The sequence below is a fragment of the Equus przewalskii genome, chromosome 2 (assembly GCF_037783145.1).
Source record: "Equus przewalskii isolate Varuska chromosome 2, EquPr2, whole genome shotgun sequence".
Taxonomy (NCBI): domain Eukaryota; kingdom Metazoa; phylum Chordata; class Mammalia; order Perissodactyla; family Equidae; genus Equus; species Equus przewalskii.
Genome location: NC_091832.1, coordinates 27,263,364 through 27,282,323, shown reverse-complemented (window position 1 = coordinate 27,282,323; position 18,960 = coordinate 27,263,364). Strand labels below are relative to the sequence as shown.

Sequence of the window (18,960 nt, the reverse complement as noted above, 5' to 3'; positions counted from 1 at the left end):
TCCCATAGATTTCTTGTGGGACTCCAACAGGGAAGTTGGCATCACAAGAACATGGGGACAAGAGAGACCGGTTGTGTCTGTGAATTCGGAATTAATAATAATAATTGACCGCTTACTTTCTACCAGGAACTTTGCTAAGCCCCTTACCTCTGATAAATCATTTAATGATTTAAAGGAAACTTCTGAGAGATTAAGCAAGGTTCTAGCTAGTAAGTGCAGAGTTTCAACTTGAACTAAGAATTCTCACTCCAAAGCCTGACCCTGCCCTGTACCAATTAAACTGATGCTTTCGGTTATTTCATCTAGCAAATGCTTGGTGAGAACTGCTGTATTTACCCTATGCTAGATGCTAGGCATGTAAACAAGCCCCGGTTCCAGCCTAAGTCCCGTCTGGAGCCAGGTTCCCCACACTAGGATGGATAATACCCCACAAACGTAAAGGAATGTACAAAGGGCTGTGACAGCCCAGTGGAAGCGACAGTAACTGCCAGCAGGAATCAGGAAGAGCTGCCTCCCACCTGGATTGGAGCAGCAACCTGCCCTCCCTGTTTATATCTTCCCATCCTCATCCCAGCAAATTTCCAATCCCCTTAGACTGCCTGCACCAGATCCAGATTCACAGATTTGAGGCCCATTCACCATTAGGCTCCAAGCCATGTTCCTAGTCTTTTTTCTCTGCCACTGCTATCTTCATTCTCCTAAGGTTCTGGCATACCACTTTTTGTGTTTGCCCTCCAATCCATCTTTTTAAGACCTGGTTCAAATGTACATTCATTCATTAAACAAATAGAGTGCTCATTGTGTGCCAAGAGTTTTGCTAGGTGCTAGGTATATACACTAGTAAATAAGACAGGCAATATCTCTGTCCTTAGAGAGTTTACAATCTAAGTGGGAAAAAGACCACTAGCAAGTACACAAAAGCCTAAGAGGAGGGGCCAGCCTGGTGGCGTAGTGGTTAAGTTCATGCACTCTGCTTTGGTGGCCAGGGTTCTGGTTTGGATCCCGGGTGCAGACCTAGCACCACTCGTCAAGCCATGCTGTGGCAGCATCCCGCATAAAGTAAAGGAAGATTGGCAACAGATGTTAGCTCAGGGCCAATCTTCCTCACACACAGATGCACACAAAGTGTGAGAGGAGGGAATACCAGAATAAAAACTAGCTGGGTGATGAAGGGCCCTGAGCTAGGAATGAGCTTATTCAAGGCCCAAGATGGCCAAGGTGGCAACGCTTAATAGGTGATGGGGAGAGTGGGAGGTGATGAGGTTAGAGAGGCAGGCAGGACCTTGTAGGCTATGGTGGGCATGTGGCATTTTATTTATGGTGCAGTGGGAAGGCATTGGAGGGTTGAGTGGAGGCGTGAAATGATGATTTTTTTAAAGAGATGACTGGTGCATTTCAGGAGGAGCCCTCAACAGACAATTGACAGTGTCCATATCTAGGCTTCCCACCAGTTTATACCACACAGCTGCTTCCTATTATAATGTACGCTGTTTATGTGACTCCCTTCTCTTGCAGCTTCTACTTTGTAGAGGTCAGGGACCTCCATATATTATTAAAATATATTAAGGAAAGTAAAATGCCTGAGTCTATATTTTTTGTTTAAAAAAATCTAAGTATATAATATATATATATGTACATAGAAAACAGTCTGGCAAGATAAACACTAAACTGTTAATAGTAGTGTGGGGAAAGCATTCTTACATTCCTGTACTCTCAATTTCTTTACCATTAGCACATTTTTTTTATATTAAAAATGAAATATACGTGAATGGTTCCATTTTTATGCCATTCTGGAAAAGGCAAAACTACAGGGCCAGAGAAAAGCACTGGTTGCCAGGTTTGGGAATAGGGGAGGAGTTGACTAGAGAAGGGGACAAAGGGACTTTTTGGGGTAAGAGAAATGTTTGATATTTTGATGAATTGTGGTAACAGATACATGTCTGTATGAGTTTGTTAAAATTCACAGAACTGGATGATAAAAAAGGTGACTTTACTGTATATAAATTATACCTCAATAAACCTGACTTTTAAAAGTGAAATGTACAGAGAAAATATAGACAGCAAGGACGATATTTTATTTTCTTTTGAGGAAGATTCGCCCTAAGCTAACATCTGCTGCCCATCCTCCTCTTTTTTGCTGAGGAAGACTGGCCCTGAGCTAACATCTGTGCCCATCTTCCTCTACTTTTTATATGTGGGACGCCTGCCTCACCATGGCTTGACAAGTGGTGCATAGGTCTGCACCCAGGATCCAAACCCGAGAACCCTGAGCTGCCAAAGCAGAATGTGCCAACTCAATTGCAGAGCCACCAGGCTGACCCCAAGGACTATATTTTTAAAATAATTTTAGGGCCAGCCCCTGTGACCTAGTGGTTAAGTTCAGCTCGCTCCCTTTGGTGACCCTGGGTTCAGTTCCCTAGGCATGACCTACACTGCTCTGTTAGCAGCCATGCTGTGCTGGCAGCCTACATAAAAACTCTAAAAATATTTTAAATTACACAAGCAATAAAATTACACAATAAATAAATAATCCGTTATGCATTTTAAAAATTAGAACACTACAGGTGAATCTAAAGTCTTGTGTGTCAGGTCCCCATTCTGATCCCCTCCTTCCTTCCCGGGGGTGAACACTGATGTGTGTTCTTCCACATTTTTTAAAAAGTTAAAACATACAAATATGTGGTTGTAGAAAATGTATAGCACTGGGTTTTCTGTGGACACGTGCGTGCTCTTTATTACATTAATGGTATCACACAGTACCCTAATCAATAACTTTTTCACTGTTTTTTTCTTTTTGGTGAGGAAGATTGGCTCTGAGCTAACATCTGTTGCCAATCTTATTGTTTTTGCTTGAGGAAGATTGTCCCTGAGCTAACAACCGTGCCAATCTTTCTCTATTTTCTATGTGGGATGCTTCCCCAGCAGCGTGATGAGCAGTGTGTAGGTCGGCGTCAGGACAGCCGTGAAGCCCGGTGCAGGAATTTAACCAATACGCCACCAGCCGGCTCCTCGCTTTTTCTTTTTTATGTATCTGTTGATAAAGATCTACTTCCATCACTCCAAGTGCAGGATTAAATTTTTTGTTTGTTTACGATCATGGTATCATGCTGTACCTTATTCTGCAACTCATCACTGTTTTTTGATGTCTAATTCACTCGCTGGAAGTGCAGCAGATAGCATTCCACTTCACGAACACACCGCATTCTGTTAATCCGTTGTGTAGGTGATTAGCTGGCTCCCAGTTTTTCGCTCTTACAGTGATCCCCTGCCCACCGTGCTCGCGTGCTGGGCCGCTTCAGGGTGGATGGCTAGGAGTGGCACAGTTTGTGCACTTTCAATTTTAACAGGATAGGACTCGCGTCTTCCCCAGATAGGCACCCAGAGCCACCCAGAAGCGGGTCGGCGGCGCACCGGACGATCGGACAGACCCCGCTCATAGCCGCCGCCCGGGGCTCCACGGCTGCCCTAGCGCAGCCGCTCTTCCCCGCCCCTCCCTCGGCGCCCGCCGAGACCTTCCCAGCAAGCACTGCACATATTTGCATAGCAATTCGCGTCCTTGCTTCACTTCAAAAAACAGAAATGACAAATCAAAGAGTCTTCTTGTGAAGACGTCCCTTTGCTTCAGAAGATGTTGCAGTTCCTCTCTCAAACTCAGGAACAGGGAGTAGGAAATGGCATCGGCTTTGTTTTCACCTTTACCAAAAGAGAGGTTCGGCAACAGCGCCCCCCTGCTTTGAATTTTTTCTTTTTAAAAAGGGCTTCTGTCGTGAGTGGCACACGTGGGGCAGCTCAATTGCTCTTCGTGCGGAATCGACATCAAGAGATTTCGGAAGCATAATTTTTTGGTACTCGGGCAGCTGGTGATCGTTGGTCTCGGCGCCCCTGTTCAGATGGGTCCGAAAAGAAGAACGAGTTTTCGTTGGCCTCTGTAAGAGTAGTAAGTGACGTGCTTTATGAGCTTCGAGTTCCCGTGTTAAAGTTTAATTGTGAGCGATTCTTTCCGAGTCCAGCGTTGATGTTTCCTAGGCTTCTCTCAATGTTGCTGTGTAATCTGAAACTTAGGTTGGAGTTTCACGGGTGTTTGCCAACGTGCTGCTTTCTAAAACCTGTTCAGTCCTTGAAATGCCATTTCTGTAAGACACTTTTTGGCAATAAGCCGTTTGCCAAATTAACTGCTTGTGAGAAGCGTGGAAGAACTGATGTGGTTATAAACTTTTTCCCAACTGCCAAGGACGCAAGGGACCACTTTGATAGCCAAGCAACTGGTTCTCTCCTGAAATAGAAAGAGGAGGTATTATTTTTCCCGTTTCACAGATTAGGAAATTGAGATTTCAGCAAAGCAAGTCGTAGGTTTGTCCAAAGACACACTGCAGTTATGCAGAAGAAAGATATCCGTATTCCGCCCAGGTGCCTGCCTGCGGGAGTGATGGAATCATCATGCAAAACTTTGATTTTGTAAAAAATCCGCCCCTTTTACCGGGCACACACATCCTTTTCTAAAGCTGCATTGATGTTCATTCTGTGGTTTTTATCCTTTAAAAACATAGAGGCAACAGTTTAAAACTCCAGCTAAGTAGCACTTTCTCACTGCTGATAGCAACCTTTGTGAAGAGCAATTCAGCAACAGACATAAAAATCTAAAACTTTCCAAAAATTCCTCTCCTAAGAATGTATCCTCATATGTAAAATTATGTTTAAGAGGAGATTTAGCAATAAGCATTCATTAATTCTTTTTTTTTTTTTTTTTTGAGGAAGATTAGCCTTGAGCTAACTGCTGCCAATGCTCCTTTTTGCTGAGGAAGACTGGCCTAGAGCTAACATCTGTGCCCATCTTCCTCTACTTTACATGTGGGACGCCTACCACAGCATGGCTCTTGCTAAGTGGTGCCATGTCCACACCCGGGATCCGGACCGGCAAACCTGGGCCACCAAAGCGGAACGTGTGTACCTAACTGCTGTGCCACCGGGCCAGCCCCAGGGTTCATTAATTCTAACAACAAATATGTAATGTGCCCCAGTATAGTGCCAAACACAATAGACCCAGTGCCTGACTTCACAAGGCTTACAGTTTAGTGAGGGGAGAGAACAGGAAATTGAGCACATCTGCGGGGAGGGGAAGATCTGGGAAAGCTTTCCTGAGGCAAAAACTTTGAAGCTAAAACCTAAAGAATAAGTAGAAGACAATCAGGCAAAGTTGGGGGGTGGGGAGATGTTTATGTAGAGGCAAAGCCTTGAGGGTGGAGAGAATGTGCTGCGATCCAAGAGCTGAAAGGCCTGGATGGCCCCAGTGAAACATTCAGGTGTCCCGACACGGGAAGCCTGAAGAGACGGCTGAGGCCTGGTCTCACAGGCCTTGGATGTTCATTGCAGTGTTTTTTATAAAGCAGAAGAAATGAAAATCTACCTACACCGGGTATCAATAAATCTTTCCTGTAAAGGGCCAGATAGTGCATATTTTAGGCTTTGTGGCCATATGGTCTTTGCTAGCTACTCAACTCTTGCTGTTGCAAAGCAGCAACAGACAATGTGTAAACAAATAGGCATGGCTGTGTTCCAATAAAACTTTATTTATGGACACTGAAATTTGAATTTCATATAATTTTCATGCGTTATGAAATAATATTCTTTTGATTTTTTTTTTTCCTGCCAACCATTTTAAAATGTGAAAAGCATTCTTAGGTTCCCAGGCAATACCCAGGAAGCTGTAGTTTACCAACTCCTGGCCCACGTGTTCAAGAGCAATAAGAGCCTGGTCAAACCAGCTACAAGGCATCCACACAGTGGAATACTAAGCATTCACTAAAATGTTGAAATACGATCCTTCGTGATAATGGTTCATCTCTATGCAGCACTTTTCAAGCGCCAGGCCCTGTATTAAGCACTTAGTATGCTTTAGCTCTTATTAACCATCACATAAACCAATGAGGTAGGTAGTATTATTATGCTTGCTTTACAGATGAGAAAACAGAAGCTCCAAGAGGCCCAGATCACATAGCTAGAAAGTAGCAGAGTCAAGAGGTGAGCCCTGGTCTTCTGACAGGAATCAGTTGCTCTGACCACACAGAACGCCCAAAGGGAAGGCCAACTGCAGTGGGCTCTCTCAGAGAGCGAAGATTTATTGGGAAAGTGAAGCTGGTTTCCTTTTGCTTATCCATAATTTCCTATTTTCTAAGAAAATATGGAGTACATGAAAAGGTCAGAGAAATAATGAGGACACATGGTCACTGGAATACAAATGATGACAAATAAAATCAGACTCACAAAGAAGTCAGTCACAGAAGGCCACATATCACATGATTCCTTTCATAGGAAGCGTCCAGAAATGGCAAATCTATAGAGACAGGAAGCATGGGGATGGGGGGGGGGAGCAGGGATTGACTACAAATAGGAGGGATCTTTTGGGGGTGAAGGAAATGTTCTAAAACTGGATAATGGAGAGTTGCACGACTCTATAAATTTACTAAAAATCATTCAATTGTACACCTAAAATGGGCGAAGTTTATGGTATGTAAATTATACTTTTAAAAAATTTATTTATTTATTTTTTTAATTGCAGTAACATAGGATTATAACATTATATAGCTTTCGGATGTACATCATAATATATTTCAAATTCTGTGTAGATTACACCATGTTCACCACCCAAAGACTAATTATAGTCCATCCCCTCACATGTGAGCCTAATCACCCCTTTTGCCCTCCCCTCCTTCCCCTATGGTAACCACCAATCCAATCTCCAATGCTATGTGTTTGTTTGTCGTTGTTTTTATCTTCTACTTATGAGTGAGATCATACGGTATTCGACTTTCTTCCTCTGACTTATTTCACTCAGCATAATACCCTCAAGGTCCATCCATGTTGTCACAAATGGCCAGATTTCATCATTTCTTATGGCTGAGTAGTATTCCATCGTGTATATATACCACATCTTCTTTATCCATTCGTCCCTTGATGGGCACCTAGGTTGCTTCCAAGTCTTGGCTATCGTGTATAATGCTGCAATGAACATAGGGGTGCAGGGATCTTTATGCCTCTGCGTTTTCAAGTTCTTTGGATAAATACCCAGCAGTGGGATAGCTGGATCATATGGTAGATCTATCCTTAACTTTCTGAGGATACTCCATACTGCTTTCCAAGTGGCTGCACCAGTTTGCACTCCCACCAGCAGTGTACAAGGGTTCCCTTCTCTCCACATCCTCTCCAACATTTGTTGTTTCCTGTCTTGTTAATTATAGCCATTCTGACCAGAGTGAGGTGTAAATTATACTTTAATAAAGCTGTTTACAAAAAAAAAATCAAGGGCTGGAAGGAGAAAAGTTCACCCAGCTAGGAGCCTGAGAATCTATAGTCAGTTTATGGAATAAATTCTCTAATTTAGAAACTTGACCTTAGTGCATTTCCTGCATGCTGAGCTTCTGGAGCTGGAGGTGGGAGCAGGGATTGACTACAAATAAACATGAGGGATATTTTTAGGGGCCGGCCCCATGTCTGAGTGGTTAAGTTCGCGCACTCCACTTCGGTGGCCCAGGGTTGCGCCAGTTTGAATCCTGGGCATGGACGTGGCACTGCTCATCAAGCCATGCTGAGGCAGCATCCCACATGCCACAACTAGCAGGACCCACAACTAAAAATACACAACTATGTACCAGGGGTCTTTGGGGAGAAAAAGGAAAAATAAAATCTTAAAAAAAAAAGAGGGGTGTTTTTGGGGTGAAGGAAATGTTCACTGATCGTGTGTTAGCTGGTCATGTCACTCACTCCCTCATTTAAAACCCTTCAGTGGTGCCTAACTAGCTTGGGTTAGCATCCTGTAAGTCTCGAGTGACCCACCACCATTCTTTGTTCTCAGGGCTCCAGCCACACCTATCTTTTCTCTGTATCTCTGAAGCCACTACTCTCCTCTCCTCAGGGCCTCCAGAAAGTTCTCACCTCTAGCTCTTTCTCAACAGCCCCCTCTCCTCTCCCCCTCTGCCAAAGTGGCTAACTCCTCTTCATTGTTCATATCTCAGCTCAAATGTCACTTCCTCAAGGAGGCACTCCTTGACCTCCCCACCCTTCACTAGGTTAGCTCCCCCACCCTCTGTGACATTCTTTCACAGCACCATGTGCTTCTCTGCAGAACATTATCGTGATGGTTATTAGTGAATTAGTTGTAAAGTTAGTTGCTCAATATTTATATTCCCAAGTCAGAATGTCACCTATGTGAGGGCAGGGAACCTGACTAGGTCTTGGATGCCACTTGCATCCTTGGTGTCTGGTGCAGTACCTGGCACATAGCAAGCATTCAATACATATACGTGGAGCACTTCACAATCCACGAAGTACTTGTATATATACAATTACATTGGCCACTATTTATTAAGCATCTACTATATGCTGGGTCTTAGGATATAGGAATAAACAAGACAGCCAGCTCCTGTCCATTCTAGAGGGTTGACTGTATTCTCCTAAGAAGGATAAGAACAATCTTCCCAATTTACAAGTAGCCTATGCTTACACCACTTGTAAGGCAGTAGCAGAACTTTCTGAAACTAAAATGGAACTCCTTCTAGTAAGATCATAGACTCCCAACAGGATGAGTTTACTGCGGGTGGATGAGGGGAGGGGAGGGGAGGTGGCTGAGGGAGATGGGTTTTTAGAGAACATGAAGCTTTAGCATTTTGAAGGGTGGAGAGGAAGAGGGTGTCAGTTTGTCAGAGGAGAAGAGGAAGTTTCCATCCTTCAGGTGGGTGGATACAAGCATGGCTCCTCTCTTAAAACCAACCATACTTGGTCCCTGAGCTCACCTATTATTGGTTCATATCTGGGATGTTGGGATCAGCGAGCACTGATAAGAAACGATGGTCATGCAAAAATTGTGTTTCTATACACTAACAGTGAACAATCCAGAAAGGAAATTAAGAAAAATATTGCATTTACAATAACAGAAAAAAAAACCCTTATGAATAAATTTAATCAAGGAAATGAAACTTAACCAAGGAGGAGTGTAACTTGTACACTGAAAACTACCAACATTGCTTAAAGAAATGAAAGAAGGGGTCAGCCCTGTGGCCGAGTGGCTAAGTTTGACACACTTCTCTTTGGTGGCCTGGGTTCATTTCCTGGGCGCAGACCTACGCCACTCATCGGCAGCCGTGCTGTGGTGGTGACCCACATACAAAATAGAGGAAGTTAGGCACGGATGTTAGCTCAGCACGAATATTCCTCAAGCAAAAAGAGGAAGATTGGCAACAGATGTTAGCTCAGGGCAAATCTTCCTCAGCCAAAAAAAAAAAAAAGAAGAAGAAGAAAAAGAAATGAAATAAGACATAAATAATCGGTAAGATATCCCATGTTCACAGATTGGAAGACTTAATGTTGTTAAGATATCAGTACTAGCCAAAGTGATCTGTGGATTCAATGCAATCGCTAAAAAAATGCTAATCACATTTTTTTTTGTAGAAATAGAAAAGCCCATCATAAAATTCATATGGAATCTCATGGGACTCTGAATAGCCAAAACACTCTTGAAAAGGAACAAAGTTGGAAGACTACACTTCCTGATTTCAAAACTTACTACAAAGCTACAATAAGTAAAACAGTGTAGTACTGTTAGATAGACAGACATATAGACCAATGTAATAGAGAGTCCAGAACTAAACCCTGGCATCAAATGATTTTTGGTCAGAGTTCCAAGATCATTCAATGGGGAAAGGACAGTCTTCTCAGCAAATGGTGCTGGAAAAACTGGATATTCACACACAAAAGAATAAAGTTGCATTCTTACCTTACACCACATACAAAAATTAACTCAAAATGGATCAAAGACCTAAACATAAGAGCTAAAACTATAAAGCTCTGGAAAAAAAACAGGAGAAAACCTTCATGACATTGGATTTGGTGATGATTTCTTGAACATGACACCAAAACCACAGGCAACAAAAGAAAAAATAAGTAAATTGGACTTGATCAATATTTAAAACTTCTGTGCGTCACAGGATGCTATCACAGGAAAGGGCACCCACAGAATGGGAGAAAATATTTGCAAATCACATATCTGATAAGGGGTTAATATCCAGAATATATAAAGAACTCCTACAACTCAACAATAAAAAAGCAATAAAACAATGGGAAAAAGACTTGGATAGACATTTCTCTAAAGATACACAAATGGTCAGTAAACACATGAAAAGATGCTCAACATCATTAATCATTAGGGAAATGCAAAATAAAACCAGAGTGAGATACCACTTAACACTTATTAGGATGGCTACTATAAAAAAAAAAAAAGCAAATGTTGGCAAGGATGTGGAGAATTTGAAACCCTTATGCCCTGTTGGTGGAAATGTAAAATGGTACAGTGCTGTGGAAAACAGTATGGCAATTCCTCAAAAAATTGAAAATAGACTTTCCATATGATCCAGCAATTGCACTTCTGGGTAAATACCCAAAAGAATTGAAAGCAGAGTCTCAAAGAGATATTTGTACATCCACATTCATAGCAGCATTGCTCACAATAGCCAAAAGGAGGAAACAACCCAAACGTCCATCAAAGGATGAATGGATAAACAAAATGAATGAATATCTATACAATGGAATATTATTCAGCCATAGAAGTGCATGAAGTGCTGACACATGCTATAACATGAGTGAACCTTGAAGACACTATGCTGAGTGAAATAAGCCAGACTTAAAAGGACAAATATAGGGCTGGCCCCGTGGCTGAGTGGTTAAGTTCGCGCACTCCGCTGCAGGCGGCCCAGTGTTTCATTGGTTCGAATCCTGGGCGCGGACATGGCACTGCTCATCAAACTACGCTGAGGCAGCGTCCCACATGCCACAACCAGAAGGACCCTCAACGAAGAATATACAACTATGTACTGGGGGGCTTTGGGGAGAAAAAGGAAAAAAATAAAATCTTTAAAAAAAAAAAAGAACAAATATTGTACGATTCCATTTATTTGAGGTATCTAGAATAGTCAAATTCAGAGAGACAGAAAGTGGAATAGTGGTCCCCAAGGGCTGGGAGGAGGGAGGTATGAGAAGTCATTGTTTAATGGATACAGAGTTTCAGGTGAGGATGATAAAAAAGTTATTGAAATGGACAGTGGTGATGGTTGTACAACAATGCAAATGTACTTAATGCCACTGAACTGTACACTTAAAAATAGTTAAAATGAGGGGCCAGCCCAGTGGTGTAGTGGTTAAGTTCACATGCTGTGCTTCAGCAGCCCAGGGTTCGTGGTTTTGGATCCAGGGCATGGACCTACACACTGCTCATCAAGCCATACTGTGGCAGCATCCTACTTACAAAAAATAGAGGACAACTGGTACAGATGTTAGCTCAGCAGCAATCTTCCTCAAGCAAAAGAGAAAGATTGGCAGCAGATGTCAGCTCAGGGCCAATCTTCCTCACCAAAGGAAAAAAAAACAAAACCAATAGTTAAAATGATAAGTTTTATATGTATATTTTACCATGATTTAAAAAAAAAATAAAAATGAATACAATAAAATAACTTTTTTTGCTTGGGAAGATTCACCCTGAGCTCACATCTGTGCCAGTCTTCCTCTATTTTGCATGTGGGTCACAGCCACAGCATGTCCACTGATGAGTGGTGCAGGTCTGCGCCCAGGAACTGAATCTGGGCCACTGAAGTAAAGCATGCTGAACTTAACCATTAGGCCAGGGGGCCAGCCCCCTAAAATAATTTTTTTTTTAAGATTTTATTTTTTCCTTTTTCTCCCCAAAGCCCCCCGGTACATAGTTGTATCTTCTTAGTTGTGGATCCTTCTAGTTGTGGCATGTGGGACGCCGCATCAGCGTGCCTCGATGAGCAGTGCCATGTCCGCGCCCAGGATTCGAACCAATGAAACACTGGGCCGCCTGCAGTGGAGTGCGGCGAACTTAACCACTCGGCCACGGAGCCAGCCCCCTAAAATAATTTTTAAGAAAAGAAAAGATGGGGGCCAGCCCAGTGGTGCAGCAGCTACATTCGCATGTTCTGCTGTGGCAGCCCGAGGTTTGCCAGTTTGGATCCCAGGTGCAGACATGGCACTGCTCAGCAAGCCATGGTGTGATAGGCATCCCACATATAAAGTAGAGGAAGATGGGCACGGATGTTAGCTCAAGGCCAGTCTTCCTCAGCAAAAAGAGGAGGATTGGCAGTGGATGTTGGCTCACGGCTAATCTTCCTCAAAAAAAAAAAAAAAAGAAAAAAGAAAAGAAAAGATGGTAAAGAACAAGGTTTGGGGCATGTCTGATGTCCCTGGCACTGGGCTGGAAGCTGGTCACAGCTCAGGGAGCTTATACTCTGGTGGACAAAACCAGGCAAGTGCCAAGTGCCTAGTAAAGAGTGTGTGCTCATAAATGTCCCAATGTGCTACTAATGGTCCCAATCACAGATGAGGAGACTGAGGCCCAGAGAGGGCCTTAACTAAGGTCCTGGAGCCACTGGAGGCAGCTAACTGGGCTCTGAGTTCTGTAAGGCAGGTGTATGGTGAGTGCCAGTTGCAGTGTTAGTAATAATACCAGCTGGCATTTCTTGAATGCTGACTACATTCCAGGCTTTATTCTAAGTCCTTCTGTAAGTGTGGATTACCTCATTTACTCTCCACAACCCCCCTGTGATTGTGAGCGAGGTAGCATTACCATCTCCCTTTTACAGATGCGGAAACTGAGGCTAAGACAGAGACTGATCCAAGGTCACGGAGCCAGCAAGCACTGAACTTGTCCTCTCTGACTCCAAAACCAGGAAGTCCGCCTTTCGCTTTGGTCGTGGTGGTGGGCAGTGGGTGAGGGTGGGGTGAGGGCAGGGGAGGAAGTGATTCACTTGGCTGTATCCAGATTCATCCCAGACTTTTTTTTTCTTGTACCCACTGGCAGAACTTCCTCCTTTTCTCTCTCTGCCTCGTTTTCTGATTCACTCCCCATCTGTTATGGTTTCTGAGAATGTGGGTGCAGAGGGTGGGGTAAGCTGTGGGGAGTGGGAGGGAGAATGCAGCCAGTCCTTAATAAACAAATATTTTTTATGCTCTCTATGTACCAGGCAACGTTCTAGGGGCTGGGAGTCCTGCCGTGAATAAAACAGACCTTGTCCCAGCTCTCATGGAGAGTCCATTGCAGGGTGTATGTGTGTGTTGAGGGCATGGTGAGGGATAAAGAGGGGGCTGGGGTAGAAAGGGAGGGAGAGTTGGGGAGAGGGGAGGAGAGTGGATACAGACAAAGAACAAGATATGTCAGGTGTCAGTAAGGACTACAGAGGAGACATGAGAGGGAAAGACTAGGGAGGGGAGATAACTGGAGACAATGAGAACAGGGAAGGCCTGGCTCAGTTGCTGAGACCTGGAGGATGAGGAGGAGCCAGTTAAAGATCTGAAGAAGAGCGTTCCAGGATAGGGAAACAGCATGGGCAAAGGTCATGAAATCCATGGGTTGGAGGAACTTGGAGAAGGCCAGTGAGGCTGAAGCAGTGACAGAAAGAAAAGGAGTCAAGAGAAGATCCCAATGCCAGTTCATGTAGGGTCTTGTAGACCATAAGGAGGAGTTCAAGGTTAATTCTAAGGGGAAGGCAGGCCATCGGAGGAGTTAAGAATGAAGACTGGAAGGCAGCATGACAGGAAGTGGGGAGACCAATTAGGAGGTTCTGGCTGTAATGTAAGAGAGGCAGGGGATGATGGTGGTCTGGACCAAGAGGGGATTCAGAGAGAAGGTGGTATTAGAGGGGTCTCTGGGAGGTGGCTGAGTGATGGAGATGCCATTCTCTGAGATGGAGGAGACAAGAGGAGAAGCAAGTCTGGAATGCAGGAGGACCTAAGGAAAGGTGGGAAGAAATTTTGAATTCAGTTGTGGACCTGTTGAATTTGCAGAGTTAGTGGCTGGCCAGGCAGCTAGAGACACTGTTCTGGGCTAGAAGTAGACACCTGAGAGGAGAGACCAGAGGCTGCCACTCGGGACCCACAGGCCACACTTCTTCACAGATGGGTAATGTAGAGCCCAGAGGATGCTTTAAGTTTTTTTCCTTTTTAATTGGTTATCAACATTTACAAATCCAGAAATATCAAATAAAACTCAGGATTTCCACCTCCTCTTCCAAGTTGGATGCTCTGGCCACACTGGGGCCACATGCTGGAAAGGCCACAGCAGGCTGGTAGAGGAGCTGCAGACCCTCCAGACAGGGCGTGAACTCTCTGGCTGGTCCCACCCCCCAGCAGGCCTGCTGCAGATTCCATTCAAGGCCTGGTCCTGGCAGCACTGCAGTTTCAAGCTCTGTCACAGGCCTGGATTTTGGACAGACCCACTGGGAACGGCAGCTCTGCTGCTTCTCAGCCTTGTAACCCAGGGTGTGCCATTTATTTCACTGAGTCTCTCTTGCCTCTTCTGGCAAATGGGGGTAACATTCTCTACCTGGAGAGGAAATTCCTACCTGGAATTTCATCTATGGGAAAGCTCCCAGCACGGTGGCAGACAAAGAGAAGGCGCTCAAGCAATGTCAGTTTCTTTTCCTTTCAATCTGATGAGCAGCTAGTCTCAAGGGAATCAGAATGATTAGGCCATAGCACAGGCTGAGGTAAAGAGCCCAGATTCTGGCTCTACCACTTATCAAGTATGCAACCTTAGTTTTCCTATCTGTAAGATAGGGACACTGGTGGTACCTACCTTGTGGGGATTAAACAAGCTAATACAAGGTGTTTAAAATGGCACAGCACTCAGTAAGCATTACCCATTATTACTGTTGTTGCTGTTATTGTTACTTGGTATGGAATAAATATACGCAAGAGCCAGCTGTGGTTCTGCTACCTGGCTGACTGTGAGAGTCATCTGGGGACATTTTAGAAAATATTCATATCTGGGCTCTACCCTCAGAGATCCCACCTGAATTCACCTGGGGTGGGGTCCTCATATGGGTATATTATAAAATCTCCCCAGGAGCCAGCTCCATGGTTTAGTGGTTAAGTTCAGCACGTTCCACTTCGGTGGCCTGGGTTTGCTTCCTGGTTGTGGACCTACACAACTTGTCGGCAGCCATGCTGCGGAGGCCACCCACATACAAAATAGAGGAAGAGTGGCATAGATGTTAGCTCAGGGCAAATCTTCCTCAGCAAAAAACCTCCAAACTCCCCCAAAGATTCCACGTGCAGCCAGGGATAGGAGCTCTGCAGTGGAGGGGTAATAAGGAGCCTGGGCTCTGGAGCGCAACTGTTCAAATCCAACCCAGCTGATCAACAGGTGTGTGAGCTTGGGAAAGTTCTTAATGTATCAGGTTAAACAGGACTTGGGAGGTTGTCTGGATCTAAAGTGCTCAGAGCAGTGCCCTGCAGCTAGCAAGCCCTCAGTAGGCCTGGGCATCACCATGCCTCAGTTTCCCTGCTGTTTCCAAACTGGTCGCAACCACTGTGGGCCTATGTCCAGCTCACAGCCACAATCTCCTCAAGGGGGGCTTGGGTGCCTTAAACATCCCACAGCAGGGCCTCTCCTAACCCTGCCAGCTGCCCCCGAATTTATTTTTGGCCCTTCCACTGTTCAGTTTATTCGCCCAAACTGAACAGAATTATCTCCCAAACAAAATTGTCTGGTTAGAAACCAAAGAACCCCAAGAATGTTAGAGGAGAGGATAGAACCAGGAGAGACTGGCCATTCAAGTGTGGGGTGGGGGAGCGGAGGAGGAGGGTGGAGGAGAAAAATTATCTTCAATGCTTAGGAAACGGTGTTTAGAGGGGGGAAAAGTATAACATGAAATTGTACATTCAACATAATTTATCCAGGTAAAGGAAAAAAAGACATAGAAAAAAGACTGGAAGGAAACAGGCCAGATATTAAATAGAAGTTTTTTCTCTGCTTCTCCATTCTTTATGCACTTTACAATTTTCTACAGTGAACATGTAATTATAGAAAAAATAAAGTGAAAAAAATTAAAAAGAAAAGCCTTCACATGACTTTCTCTCTTCTTAAAATAGTCATCTTATTGCCATATGTCTTAGTTCCTCCTTTCTATCAATAAATTTTAAAGAATTGTCTCCACTCTCTGTTTCTGCCACTTCTCTTTCCATTTACTACTTGATCCACTACAATCTGGCTTCCTCCCCCACCTCAGAGGTGACCCTACCCTGGAAGGATCAGCAATGACCTCTTAGTCGCCAAATCCAGTAGCTCCTCATTTTTCCTTACCAGAGCTCTCTGTGATATCTGACATTGGTGGTGCCATCCCCTCCTTCTGGAAGTCCCCTGCCTGCTCTCCAAGCCTCCTCTCTCCCCTCTGTTCAGGGACCTAACCTTTCCAACCACTTCTCTTTGGTCCCTGCAGGTTCCTCAAAGCTTAATGTTGCCCAGGTTTGGGCCTCTAGCCCCCTCCCTCTCCACACACTCTTTGTGGGTGACCTCATCCACTCTTGGCCTCTGTGGTCACATCTACACGAGAGGTCCCAAATTCCAGCCCTGGCCTCTTGCCTGGGACAAGTCAATCCAATTTCCTTCGGAACACTTTCATTTGGATGTCCCTTAAACACCTCAGATTCAACAAGTCCAAATGGACTCGTCATTTCTACTTTCCCTCAATCCCCAACCAACTCTTCCTGCTTTGTTCCTTCACTGGGTCATCCTTGTCCCTTTCTCTCCCTCACCCCCAACATCTGGTTGGTCACTAATGCCTGTTGGTTCCAATTTGGAACTGTGTCTGGAGCACATCAGCTCACATTATCATAGCAGTCTCGCCCACATACTAGTTTCCTTTTCCCAGTTGTTCCCCTTTCCAGTCCATATTTTATAATTTTCCTGATTATTCATTCATTCAATAAACAAATATTTGCCATGCACCAACCTCTGCTCCAAATACTTTGTGGGGTAAATGATAAAGATTGACACAAAATAGGTAAATAAACAATCTAGGGGATTTCAAATTGTAGGGATTGCTATGAGGGTAAGCAAGGGGATTGAGAGAAAAGAACTAGGGCGTGGAGAGGGGAGTTCTCTCAGACGTGGTCTTTGCCCTGAAATGTCACCCAAATGAACATGACAGGTGCCCTGATGGAACTGGGTGCAACAATGATAGAGCAAATTGTGGCTGGGGCCCCTACTTTAGGTTGGGAGCCAGGGAAGGCCTGTGAAGAATGAAGGATGAGGATGAGTTCTGAAGATCAGAGGAAGGAGCTGTCCAGCTAAAGGGAAGAGCCAGTGACTGGTCCGGAGCGGGTTCACAAGGCCCTGGGCACACAAAGGAGCCCAGGGTGTCTGGAGCACAATGACGGAGGGGCAGAGAAGAGGAGGGCAGGAAGGAGATCATGCATGGTGGCACTGGTGGGGGGCTCTAAGTTTTACTCTAAGTGGATTGGGAGGCTATGGAAAAGTTTTTAACAGGAAGTCACATCTGATTTTCTCTCTTTAAAAGATTACTCCATCTAGGTGCCTAGGGCAGACAGCATTTGGGGGTGGGGTGATAGGGTTCCTGAGTACTAAGAAATTACTTCAGTGGTCCAGGCAAGTCCTGTGGGCTGAGGCTCGGTGTTAGCAGTGCAGTTGGAGAGGAATTAAACTTCCCTTGGGTCCCCACGCCCTGCAGGACAGCTTCTTATTTCTTGACAACCATCTGGTTCCAGCCTTCCTCTTCAGCCCCATGTCCCATCATTTCTTACTTCTTTGTCTTTGCACATGTTGTCTTTTCGGAATTCTCTTCCCCACCTTTCCCTCTGATGAACTCCTATTCATCCTTGAGACCAGACTCAAATACCCCCTCCCCCGTGAAGTCTTTCAGGAATTCTCCAGGGAGAGTCCTTTGCACTTTTCAGTGCTTTGTTTATATCTCTAGGATAACACCTGTCACACTGTCCTGTCCTGTATGTTTACAATCCTGTCTCTGAAGAAGGTGGACCAAGAGCTTCTGGAAGGCAGTGACAGGTTTTTGGTAAATTTTCAGTGAGTGTTTGGATGCATAATCAAAAGATATAGATGGTCCCACTATGGAACAGTTCACACAGGTCAAGAGTCCAGTCATGACCAGTCCCCATTATATTCAGAATCATCTGCTAATGTGTAAGTCCTTGGTCATAAGAACAGATACTACCATGGGTACTAAGTGTCCTCATTTGATCCTGGAAACAGCCCTGAGAGGTGGCCACAGTGGAAAATCATTCCTATTTTACAGATGAGGAAATCAGGGCTTAAGGGAGGTGTGACTTGGCCAAGATCCCCAAGCTACTAAAGCCAAGCCTAGAATCCACCATGGTTGACCCCCAGAATTCACTTCTATGGTTTACCCCGGGGCTGCCTCATCTGTCCTTGAATTAAGATCTTGTAAAACTTCCCTTCACCTCTTTATGAGGGAGGGGATAGAGCGCAGAGACACGACTCAGAGGAGAAGGCAAGACGGGGAAGCAATTCTCCTTCCCCCTCAAAAAAGTGCTACCATACCACCACCTCATTTGTTCTTAATAAGGACAGCAACCATCTTAGTGGGTGGGCATAACCATGGACTCTGGAGAAAGAAGGGCCTGAGATTAAATCCTGGCTACACCATTTACAGGTTTTGTGACCTTGAGGAATTAGTTCACTTCTCTGGCCCTCCTGGTTTACTTTTTTTTTTTTTTGGAAAGAAAGTGGAAAGAAGCTACTTAGTAGGGTTGCTTTGAGGATTATATAAGACAAAAGCATCTCCTCAAAGCCTGACCATATAGAAAGGTCTTAATACTTGGTAATTTCCATTACTGGCCCCAGGAATTTTCCTAAGTACTTCTTATGTATCACTTCTTTTAATACTCACAACAACCTTATTCCTCAGGCGAAAGTGAGGCTTAGAGCTGTTAGACAACTGCCCCAAAAGAGGTGAAGACTTGAACCCAGAGCCTCACAACCAGGAAAGGCTTGACAAACGTGCTTTGATAGAGCATTTGAGCAGCCTGCTCAAGGACTCGCGACCGGTTACTGACTCTATACTCGGCCAGATCTTTTAATCCAAATTGATACTTGGGTCATAACTTCTGAAGGTCTGATAA

At 44.5% G+C, this 18,960-nt stretch overlaps 1 non-coding gene across 1 annotated transcript; it reads left to right on the top strand.

Annotated features, from left to right (window-relative positions):
- Positions 1–3,750: 3,750 nt before the first annotated feature.
- On the top strand, positions 3,751–3,884 carry LOC139082097 (U11 spliceosomal RNA). Its single transcript, XR_011537830.1, has one exon. It is a non-coding gene; the product is annotated as a U11 spliceosomal RNA (small nuclear RNA).
- Positions 3,885–18,960: the final 15,076 nt, after the last annotated feature.